The sequence below is a fragment of the Canis lupus genome, chromosome 11 (genome assembly GCF_048164855.1).
Source record: "Canis lupus baileyi chromosome 11, mCanLup2.hap1, whole genome shotgun sequence".
Taxonomy (NCBI): domain Eukaryota; kingdom Metazoa; phylum Chordata; class Mammalia; order Carnivora; family Canidae; genus Canis; species Canis lupus.
In genome coordinates this window covers 70185592-70194537 of record NC_132848.1, presented here as the reverse complement: position 1 = coordinate 70194537, position 8946 = coordinate 70185592, and the positions used below count along the sequence as shown (strand labels likewise).

The 8946-nt window shown below is 51.6% G+C and overlaps 1 long non-coding RNA gene across 1 annotated transcript; it reads left to right on the top strand.

The window, feature by feature from the left end:
• The first annotated feature begins 1455 nt into the window (after positions 1-1455).
• On the top strand, positions 1456-8117 carry LOC140600408 (uncharacterized). Its single transcript, XR_012003682.1, has 3 exons — positions 1456-1683; positions 3582-4358; positions 6371-8117. It is a non-coding gene; the product is annotated as an uncharacterized lncRNA (long non-coding RNA).
• Positions 8118-8946: the final 829 nt, after the last annotated feature.

Here is an 8946-nt window from a genome sequence, read left to right as displayed (position 1 = left end):
AACATCCAGTAGAAAGGCAGACGTATTAGATGGTGGAGCACTATGGGAGCTGGATGTGTCGACGAGTAAAGGTTTCCACGCGTGGAACGAGGTTTCGAGCTCGTGACTCAGCTGCCAGAGCTTGCGTGGAGTTGTGTTGAGGGATGGAAGCAATAGCACAGCTTCTGCAAATGTCCTTTTTTTTGTTTTGCTTTGAACAAGAGGCTCTATAATCTTTGAGTGCGGGGTGCCTCACGCCGAGCTGGGCGCCGGCCCGGTGGGAGCGCGCACACCTGCCCGCGGACCCGGGAGCCGCCACCTGCTGCTGCTCGCGCCCAAGTGCTCACCACCCCGCGCGTCTCACTTGGCTCGCGTTGGAAGCACGGAGTGAGGCTCATAGAATTCTAAGGCCCTTTACGATTTAAGGTGGAGGCCCCTACCTTGCGGTCCCTTAAAAAAAAAAAAAAAAAAAGAAGAAGCTTGTGTCTTTCCTTGGGGCCCAGAGGTCGGATTGGATCAAGGGAGGTGGGGAGGAGATGAGGCCGAAGTAAACAGGAAATCTTAACAGCTAAGCGGCCACGGTAAGCGATCTCTCCTGGCAGCTTCTCTTCTACTTGTGACTGGACTCCAGCCCGGTCCCTCTGGCTGCTTCTCGCAGAGCTCGCCTCCTACTCCAAAATCTGAGTGCTCAGCTATATCAAGCTGCTGAGTTGTAACTTTGCCCCTGGGCCATCTGGAAGGGCTATTTTTATACGAGTTGTAGCCATCTCCCCCTACTTCCAAGCATCAGATGGCCACCCAGAAGCTTGAGGAACTAGGCCATCCTTCTAATTATGATGATGACTCAAACGCTTCGGAGCAGGTGGGAGAGTAGAAATGCCTTGAATTTATATTTTGTGACACCTCGTTTGTCGAGAGGTCACTTACCCAGCCGTCCAGACTGTCTGGATTGCAGTCGAGAACAGAAAACATGCCAAAAAAAAAAAAAGACAAAGATCCCTGTCACAGATGTTGCGAAATCCCTTCACTAAAGGCTGGGGTCTTCCCCCTCAAGACCTTGCGACTCCTACTGCAGAGGCAGTTCTGACTTACAGGGTGGTCTGGTGCCTGGCTTTTAGGAAAGCGGAAGCAGAATGAGTGGAGGAAAGAGGGCAATTTATAGGGGTAGGTACAGTGAAAATAAGTTTGTTTTTTTAGTTTTTTTTTTTTTTTTTCACAGAAAGAGGACAAAGAAAAAAAGCAGATAAAATAAGTCCAAAAATATCATAGATAGGGATATCCTTACAGTATAGGGACACGGTCCTGTGCTAGGCTAGTGGTTTCCATGGACATCAGAAAAAAATTGATGTGCACAGTCATTACCCTGATTTACTTAGAAAGACGATGCATCATTATCTTCAGAAATGTGGCATCATGTTTAAGAGTTCAGATTCTGGGGGCACCTGGGTGGCCCCGTGGTTGAGCGTTGGCCTTCGTTTCAGGTCGTGACCCCGGGGTCCCGGGATCGAGTCCCACGTCGGGCTCCCTGCATGGGGCCTGCTTCTCCCTCTGCCTGTGTCTCTGCCTCTCTCTGTGTGTCTCTGATGAATACATAAAATCTTAAAAAAAATAAAAAAGAAAAAGAAAAAAAGGACTTCAGATTCTGGAACCTAGACACCCCAATTCAAATCCTGGCTCATCCACGTAACAACTGTAAGACCTTAGGTAAGTCACTTAATATCTCTTTTGCTTCAATTTTCTCATTTAGAAAACGGAGGTTGTAACAGTATTTACCCAAAAGGCATGGTTATGAGAATGGAATAATGTAAAATCTTTAGGATGATGTCTGACACATTAACATTAGTTTCCTGATTAATTATCCTTTTTTTTTTTTTTTTGCATAGAGTTGACACACAATATTCCATTAGTTTCAGACGTGCCATTTGGTGTTTGGCAAGTTTGTACCTTATGCTACATCCACCACACGTGTAGCCAGATCTGTCCCATTACATCACTATCCTAGTATCAGTGTGACTGGCACATCACATTATTCAGTACATTTTATTTAAAAGACAAAATATATTTGCGAACAAAATATTAAAAATGTAAAGAGAAAAACTGAAGGTATTTAAGGGATAAAACTCCTAGGATATTACTGATATGGATGTGGAGTAATGGCCAAAGTTTTTGCTCTATTTTTTTCTTTTCTTTTTTTTAAAGATTTTATTTATTTATTCATGAGAGACACACAGAGAGAGGCAGAGACACGGGCAGAGGGAGAAGCAGGCTCCATGCAGGGAGCCCGACGCTGGACTTGATCCTGGGACCCTGGGGTCACACCCTGAGCTGAAGGCAGATGCTCACCGCTGGGCCACCCAGGTGCACCGATGCTTTTTTTTTTCCTTAAAAAAAAAAAACATATGCAAAGACAATATTTTAATTATGTGAAAGTAAATAGCTTGAAGTAGCATATTTTAAGACATTCTGGGAAAAGAAATTCTCCACAAACCGGCTCCATAAAGTTTCTTTTAGGAAGATCCAGTTTTGAATAAGATGGAAACGTTAGGACAGAGTCAGAGCACCTAAAATCTGGGAAAGGTCTAGAATGATGTCTCAGGTTCTCTTTGTTATGTCTTTTACTCATCCTCACTGTTCCATGAGGTCGGCAGCATCTGTCACATGTCCATTTTACAGAGGAAATGGGACTTAAAAATTACTGCCAATAAATAGAAGTATGGAATTTTTCAAAATTCAGTGCTCAGTATAGAAATCTGTGGCACTTGGGATGCCTGGGGGGGCTCAGTGATTGAGCGTCTGCCTTCAGCCCAGGGTGTGATCCTGAGGTCCTGGGATCGAGTCCTGCATCGGGCTCCCTGCATGGAGCCTGCTTCCCCTCTGCCTGTGTCTCTGCCTCTCTCTCTCTCTCTTTCATGAATAAATAAATAAAATCTTAAAAAATGAAAAAGAAAAAGAAAAGAAAACTATGGCACTATGGCCTGGGTGACTCAGTCGGTTAAGCAGCTGCCTTCAGCCTCAGGTCATGATCCCGGGTCCTGGAATCAAGCCCGGGGCAGGCTGGGCTCTCTGCTCAGCAGGGGAGGCTGCTGCTCCCTCTCCCCCTGCCCCTCCTCCCGTTCGTGCTCTCTCTCTCTCTCTCTGTCTCAAGTAAATATGTAAAATTAAAAAAAAAAAAAAAAAAAGAAATCCATGGCACTCTATGCAGCAAATTTCTTAAAGATGATCTTTTGTCTTTAACGTCATCCCAAGTACTGTGAGCGCACGGATACGACGTGACAGTTGTCCCGGGGCAAGGACGAGGCCCATTCCCATTTGCTCCCGGGTGCAAGGCAGGCCATAGCCGTGGTCCCCCCCGTCTAGCCCCGGCCGCGGCCAACTTCTGCTTCTCCCTGCGGTCCACCCAGCCCGGGCGCCTGCACAGCCTGTTCCCTCTGCTTGGAACGCTCCATCCGTTCCCTACCTAGCCAGGCCCTCAAGGGCCAGCTTAAATGTCACCCCAGCTCGGACGTCCTTCCTGACTTCTCTGAAACGTTGAGTCAAGAATAGTTGTGAAACCTTGTTTACTCAAATATTTTTCTTCTTTTTTCTGTTGTACCCCGTTTCAGAAAAGCGTCGTCAGCCTCGATCTAACTTCTGCTTTTCTTAAGTGTTCTGGACGGCTTCCACGTGTTCTCACTGACTCAGTGAAAATGAGCTGACTCCATAAAAAGGTGATGAGATTCTAGAAAGAGCTAGCTGGCTGGCTGGCTGAGTGGCCGGCTGAGAAGTTTGGAAATGCGTTAACCCTTCGGGGGGTCAGTTCTGCTCCCCAGAAAAGAAGGAAGGGGGAGGAGAAAGGAAACCAGCTTCTGAGGTCTCTACTGCCACTGATCTCAGTGAAGATGCCCTGTAACGTCAGTGCTGTCGGTGCTGTCGGTGATGACGGGGCGAGGATGGGGAGTCCTTTCTGGGAGTTTGTGCGCACCAGGGTGGTCGCGTGCGCTCCCCGCCAGGTGTTGCCAGCCTTCCCCTGTGGGAGCGCGTGATAGGATCACACTTCCACGGCCTCGGAGAGCCACGTGTGAGCGGCCCCGGCCAGCAGGCCGTGAGCAGAAGCCACCCTGTCACTGCCAGCCTGAAATACCCAGCTGTCCGTGCGATGCCCAACAGCACTCCCCTTCCCTTTGCCGTGGCCACCAGGCACTTTCACCACGATCCATCATCCTGCATCCTAGCGTGGGAAGATACAGAGTAGAATCTTAGCCCGCCTTCCTTGGACCCGTAGCATCAGTAAGAAATAAACTTTCCTCCCCCGCCTTTTAATGTGATAATGTTGAAATATACAGAGAAGTTGGGAGAACTCTAGAGCAAACGTCCACACACCCATCACCTGGATTTCACAGGTAACAACTGGCAATATTTGCATTATCACTTGTCTATCCATCCACCCTTCCATCATTCCATCCTTCCACCTATCCACCCATCCATCCTCCCACCCATCCATCCTTCCACCCATCCATCCGTCCATCCATCCATCCTCCCACCCATCCATCCTTCCATCCATCCATCCATCCATCCATCCATCCATCCATCCTCCCACCCATCCACCCATCCATCCATCCATCCATCCTTCCACCCATCCATCCCTCCACCCATCCATCCTCCCACCCATCCATCCTTCCACTCATCCGCCTATCTGTCCATCCATCCATCCTCCCACCCATCCACCCATCCATCCATCCATCCATCCATCCATCCATCCATCCTCCCACCCATCCACCCATCCATCCATCCATCCATCCTTCCACCCATCCATCCCTCCACCCATCCATCCTCCCACCCATCCATCCTTCCACTCATCCGTCCATCCATCCATCCATCCATCCTCCCACCCATCCATCCATCCATCCATCTGTCCATCCATCCATCCGTCCATCCATCCATCTGTCCATTCATCCTTCCACCCATCCATCCATCCATCCATCCTTCTACCCATCCTTCCATGCTGTATGAGTCTATCTTTTTTGTTTGTTTGTTTGTTTGTTTGAATGAAAAACTAGCCTAAGACACATCTAAGATTTGGGGTTGTATATTATGACTGTATAATTTAGGCTTTCCCGATGTACAACTGAGGAGCCCTGACCCCACTACTCTCCTTTTCAACAGATGACCCTAAACTGGAACTACTGCCCCACCCCCCAAAAAAAGAAAAGTAATTGTTTTAAAATTAATTCTAAAACATCATTTCCTGCCAGGGAAAAGTTAAAGTCCTGGAATAAATTAGGAGACTGATTAAACCATCTTTTTCCTCTCACGGACTTAAAAAAAAAAAAGATCAACTCTGAGCTGGGTGAGGTGGGGCTCTGGAGGTAGCAGGTGGATTACATGGGGGGAGGAAAGGCACCCATCACATTCCCTAAGGGCTTGTTGTATACAGCATCTCATTAAACCCTTCAAACTACCCTATAAAGTGTAAGTGATTTCCACCATTAAAATGAAGACATTAAACTCGGAGAAATTAGGCTACCTGCTGTCGCAGGGCTAGTGTGAGTGGCAGAGGCAGAATGACAGCTCGGTGACTCCACCTCTGGAAGCCCACAAGCTCCCGGCGCCTGACCGTCCCCGAAGCTTTCCCTTCATGCTGATGAGGTCCTTCCTAGAGAGGACGAAGCCCGTAGGGTAGCAGTGATGAGCGGAATTGTGAACATCAGCTTATTCAACAAAAATATTTTTTGAAGGTTCCAAAAATTCAACAAGCCCATTAACCACAGGAGCACTGTGAATTTTTCAAAGCTGTAACAGTTGGTTTTTCCTTGGCTTCATCAGTCACTTTCTCTGATCAAAAATAAATAAACAAATAAAAAATAAAAAATGGAACTTTTTTTTTTTTTCATTTCTTCAGCTCAAAACCTGGTCAGAATCCTTTTTTTTCCTTTCTTCTCAGTTTATTCTTTAGGCTTTTATCTTGTCGTGGAAGATCAGATGTGTGTGTGTGTGTGTGTGTGTGTGTGTGTGTGTGTGCAGACGTTGGGCACTTATTTCCCCCAGCCTAGATGATCGCACCTTGAAATTTAATAAGAAGACCACACTGAGACATGTTTAGAATTTTGACGGTTGCAGCCCAGTGATTTCAGATTCGTGTAAGTCATACCCAAAGTGGAGGGTGGGAGGGACGGGACTTGAAGTCGTCAGGTTTCCATTCAGGGCAGGGATGTTCTCCCCCAAGCAAGGTAGCTCTTGCTTACGGGGGGAAAGGGCACAGCCCAACCATGTGGCCTGGGAAGAGGACCCAAGAACCCTTTTAGCACCTGGAGTTACGGGAACTTATTCTTACCCTGTAGATGTAATCCAGCCCCGAATGACTAATTCCTTCAAATACTGAATATAGACTTTCTTCACTTTTTATATTTTATAGGGCTGCACCTTTCCCTGGTGATCTTTATGAGACTGAGCCTCCCACTAAAGCTTGGATACCTTCAAGGGGGGCAGCGTGTAGGAGTTGCCTGGGGTGTTGAATCGGTTCTGTGCCCTGACAGTGGTGGTGGTTGCATGAATCCATCCACGTGTCCAAGCTCACAGAACTGTACAAACACACAGACACATAGTTCATTTTATTCTGTTTCCTTAAAAAAAAAAAGGCAAAACCCATGAAGACACTAACGTAGTGGCCCGTGAGTCAAGAAGTCAAGTTCTCAAGGCCGGTCCATCTCCTCCAGCATCGGGGAGTGATTCCACCGGGACAGACCTGCAGACAGGCTTCTCGAACGGGCGCTGCCGGGTGCGGGTCTCCCCTCTTTCCTGCGGGGGAACCAATCCTCTGGGAGACCTGGCAAGCGGCAGAGGCTTCCTCAGAGGCACTGGGAGAAGAGCTCCGCGCCGGGTGCTTGGACTCTCGGCGGCCCGGTGTGGGGCGTGGGCTGAGGCGCGGCACCCCGAGGAGGCTGCGACGGGGAGACAGGTGCAGCGCGGACGGGGCAGGAGAGGCCCGGAGCAGAAGCGGGCCTCGGTCAGTTGGGTCAGCCTCCTGGGCTCCGTGGCGCAGGGAGGGGCTCCCCAGGACGGCCAGGGGACGGGGAGTCGGGCAGGTGCAGGCAGGTGTGCGCCTGGGCCCTGGGAGGAGGACCGTGCTCGGCGGCCTGCAGGCCCGGGCCCGCCGCACGTTCAGCTCCGTGTCTACATAGCCCTGCCATTTAGTCGTGGGGGTCAGAGCGTTCCTCGGCGGGCCGCGTTGTCCAGGACCTGGGGACCGGTTTCGCAGGGAGGGAAGTGTCTGAGCGGACGTGACGGCCGGAGGAGGCCAGCCAGCAGGTGCAGCCGGTGGGGGCGCGAGGGCCTGCGGGGCCAGGGCCTGGGCCTGGGCCTGCATCCGTGCCCCGGAGCCGTGCTCGGGCAGGGCCTCTAAGCAGCCAGCGTGGCCTGAGCTTGCTCCCCCCTTGGGGGGTGAGGGGAGGTGGGCGGAAGGCTGCTAAGATGCTCGGAGGGCCCCCCAGGAGGAGCTTAGAGACGCGGGCGATGTATCAACCCACACGGGCCGGGGCTGCCCGGATCGCAGCTCTTCTGGCAAAACAGACCTATGGGACTTGACAGCGGTTCTGAAGAAGAAACGGCCCGGCCCTTGTACGTAAAGCTTGCTACTTCCAGGGCCTTCCCAGAATCCCCCGCCCTGCCGGGCTCTCAACCGAGCCTGCTGTCTATTCTAGGCGCGCACACACCTCCGGAACGGCCGCCCCCAGGGAGCCCTTGTGGGCATAAGCGCTTCTTCAGTGAATGCCATCTCGAGGAACAAACGGTCTTTGCTTTGTTCCTGCCCCCGCCCCCGATTATTTGCTTGGCGGTCTAAGGAAGGACGGCTGCTTCTCACAGGCCATCAGAACTACCTGGGGTGCTCGCTGACACGGAGATTCCCGAACCCCACCTTGTGCAGACCTGCCAAGGTAGGGAGACTCTCTGAGAGTAAACCCAAAGCATCTGCATCTTACTAAGCACCTTAGATGATCCTTGTGACCGCAAAGTTCAGAAACGGCTGGGGGCTCAGCGGCTGAGCTTCTGCCTTCGGCCCAGGCCCAGGCCGTGACCCCGGGGTCCCGGGATCGAGTCCTGCATCGGGCTCCCCACAGGGAGCCTGCTTCTCCCTCTGCCTGTGTCTCTGCCCCTCTCTCTGTCTCTCAGGAATAAATAAGTAAAATCTTAAAAAAAAAAAACAAAAAACACCTGCCTACGGTCTATTCACTGTAGTTGTTCTCTTCCATGTCCTTTACTCATTCCCCCAACACTTGTGGGGCGCAGGCTGGGCCTTGCACAGATGCACATGGGTTGGGCTGTGTTCGGCAGGAAACGAGGGCTGCAGGAATCTTCCGAGCATAAAGTGCCAGAATGACATGTGTCACCGAACTATCTCCCGTTGGCGGCTCGCGGGCGGGGAGAGGAATATGGAAGGCAGCACCTGCAGAGGAGGGGGCGAGCAGGGCACAGCGAGAGCGCGGCCCACGCCGACCAGGAGGGGTCTGACGTGGGCTAATGAAGGTGAGCACGCAGCGGGGGGCCTGCACGGAGGCAGCCTGGCCCGTGCCCTGTGGGCCACGCCGTGGAGGGGTGGAGGGGTGGAGGGCTGACCGCTCGGGTGGCCACGGAGGTAGGGATGGACGTAGGGATGGAGGTAGGCACAGAGGTAGGGATGGAGGTGGGCATGGAGGTAGGCACGGAGGTAGGGATGGAGGTAGGGATGGAGGTAAGGACGGAGGTGGGCATGGAGGTAGAGATGGAGGTAGGGATGGAAGTAGAGATACAGATAGGCACGGAGGTAGGGATGGAGGTAGGCATGGAGGTGGGCAGAGGTAGGCATGGAGGTGGGCATGGTGGTAGGCATGGAGGTAGGCACGGAGGTGGGCACAGAGGTAAGGATAGAGGTAGAGATGGAGGTAGGGATGGAGGTAGGCATGGAGGTAGGCACAGGGGTAGGCATGGAGGTAGGCACGGAGGTGGGCACAGAGG